Source organism: Lipotes vexillifer, unplaced genomic scaffold, assembly GCF_000442215.2.
Source record: "Lipotes vexillifer unplaced genomic scaffold, Lipotes_vexillifer_v1.1 scaffold358, whole genome shotgun sequence".
In the NCBI taxonomy this organism is placed as follows: domain Eukaryota; kingdom Metazoa; phylum Chordata; class Mammalia; order Artiodactyla; family Lipotidae; genus Lipotes; species Lipotes vexillifer.
Window position 1 is genome coordinate 245,404 of NW_006796357.1, and position 2,911 is coordinate 248,314.

Below are 2,911 nucleotides of genomic sequence, written 5' to 3' on the forward strand. Positions count from 1 at the left end.
TATATATATATATATATATATATATATTATTTTTTTTTTTTTTAAAGATGATGTTGGGGGTAGGAGTTTATTAATTAATTAATTTATTTTTGCTGTGTTGCATCTCCGTTTCTGTGCGAGGGCTTTCTCTAGTTGTGGCAAGCGGGGACCACTCTTCATCGCGGTGCACTGGCCTCTTACCGTCGCGGCCTCCCTTGCTGTGGAGCACAGGCTCCAGATGCGCAGGCTCAGTAGTTGTGGCTCACGGGCCTAGCCACTCCATGGCATGTGGGATCCTCCCAGACCACGGGCTCGAACCCGTGTCCCCTCCATTAGCAGGCAGACTCTCAACCACTGCGCCACCAGGGAAGTCCCTTGAGGTGCTCCTATATTGGGTGCATAAATATTTACAATTGTTATGTCTTCTTCTTGGATTGATCCCTTGCTCATTATGTGGTGTCCCTCTTTGTCTCTTGTAATAGTCTTTATTTTAAAGTCTATTTTGTCTGATATGAGAATTGCTACTCCAGCTTTCTTTTGGTTTCCATTTGCATGGAATATCTTTTTCCATCCCCTTACTTTCAGTCTGTATGTGTCTCTAGGTCTGAAGTGGGTCTCTTGTAGACAGCATATGTATGGGTCTTGTATTTGTATCCATTCAGCTAGTCTATGTCTTTTGGTTGGAGCATTTAATCCATTTACATTTAAGGTAATTATCGATATGTTTGTTCCAGTTACCATTTTCTTAATTGTTTTGGGTTTGTTATTGTAGATCTTTTCTTTCTCTTGTGTTTCTTGCCTAGAGAAGTTCCTTTAGCATTTTTTGTAAAGCTGCTTTGGTGGTGCTGAATTCTCTTAGCTTTTGCTTATCTGTAAAGGTTTTAATTTCTCCATCAAATCTGAATGAGAGTAATCTTAGTTGTAGGTTTTTCCCTTACATCACTTTATTCATTTATTTATTTATTTTTTCTCCCTTGCTCTATACACTGTAATTTATTAAACTGAATCCATGACCTTTCCAAACATTTCTTATTTTATCGCATTCCAGATTTTTGTCGTTTCTTATTCCTTTTTTAAAATTTTTTAATTTAATTTTATTTATTTTTTCATACAGCAGGTCCTTATTAGTCATCAGTTTTATACACATCAGTGTATACATGTCAATCCCAGTCTCACAATTCATCACACCACCACCACCACCACCACCACCCTGTCACTTGACCCCCTTTGTGTCCATACATCACTTCTCTACATCTGTGTCTCAATTTCTGCCGTGCAAACCAGTTCATCTGTACCATTTTTCTAGGTTCCACATATATGCGTTAATGTACGATATTTCTTTTTCTCTTTCTGACTTACTTCACTCTATATGACAGTCTCTAGATCCATCCACGTCTCTACAAATGACCCAATTTTGTTCCTTTTTATTGCTGAGTTATATTCCATTGTATATATGTACTACATCTTCTTTATCAATTCATCTGTCAATGGGCATTTAGGGTGCTTTCATGACCTGGCCATTGTAAATAGTGCTGCAATGAATATTGGGTTGCATGTGTCTTTCTGAATTATGGTTTTCTCTGGGTATATGCCCAGTAGTGGGATTGCTGGATCATATGGTAATTCTATTTTTAGTTTTTTAAGGAAACTCCATACTGTTTTCCATAGTGGCTGTATCAATTTACATTCCCACCAACAGTGCAAGAATGTTCCCGTTTCTCCACACTCTCTCCCGCATTTGTTGTTTGTAGATTTTCTTTTTTTCTTTTTTTTTTTTACATCTTTATTGGGGTATAATTGCTTTACAATAGTCTGTTAGTTTCTGCTTTATAACAAAGTGAATCAGTTATACATATACATATGTTCCCATATCTCTTCCCTCTTGCATCTCCCTCCCTCCCACCCGTCTAGGTGGTCACAGCACCGAGCTGATCTCCCTGTGCTATGTGGCTGCTTCCCAGTAGCTATGTATTTTACATTTGGTAGTGTATATATGTCCATGCCACTCTCTCACTTTGTCACAGCTTGCCCTTCCCCCTCCCCATATCCTCAAGTCTATGCTCTAGTAGGTCTGTGTCTTTATTCCCGTCTTACCCCTAGGTTCTTCATGACCTTTTAAAATTTTTTCCCTAGATTCCATATATATGTGTTAGCATACAGTATTTGTTTTTCTCTTTCTGACTTACTTCACACTGTATGACAGACTCTAGGTACATCCACCTCACTACAAATAATTCAATTTCGTTTCTTTTTATGGCTAAGTAATATTGCATTGTATATATGTGCCACATCTTCTTTATCCATTCATCTGTCGATGGACACTTAGGTTGCTTCCATATCCTGGCTATTGTAAATAGGGCTGCAATGAACATTTTGGTACATGACTCTTTTTCAATTATGGGTTTCTCAGGGTATATGCCCAGTAGTGGGATTGCAGGGTTGTATGGTCATTCTAGTTGTAGTTTTTTAAGGAACCTCCATACTGTTCTCCATAGTGACTGTATCAATTTACATACCTACCAACAGTGCAAGAGTGTTCCCTTTTCTCCACACCCTCTCCAGCATTTATTGTTTCTAGATTTTTTGATGATGGCCATTCTGACCGATGTGAGATGATATCTCATTGTAGTTTTGATTTGCATTTCTCTAATGATTAATGATGTTGAGCATTCTTTCATGTGTTTGTTGCCAATCTGTATATCATCTTTGGAGAAATGTCTATTTAGATCTTCTGCCCATTTTTGGATTGGGTTGTTTGTTCTTTTGTTATTCAGCTGCATGAGCTGTTTGTAAATTTTGGAGATTAAACCTTTGTCAGTTGCTTCATTTGCAAATATTTTCTCCCCGTCTGAGGGTTGTCTTTTCATCTTGTTTATGGTTTCCTTTGCTGTTCCAAAGCTTTGAAGTTTCATTAGGTCCCATTTGTTTATTT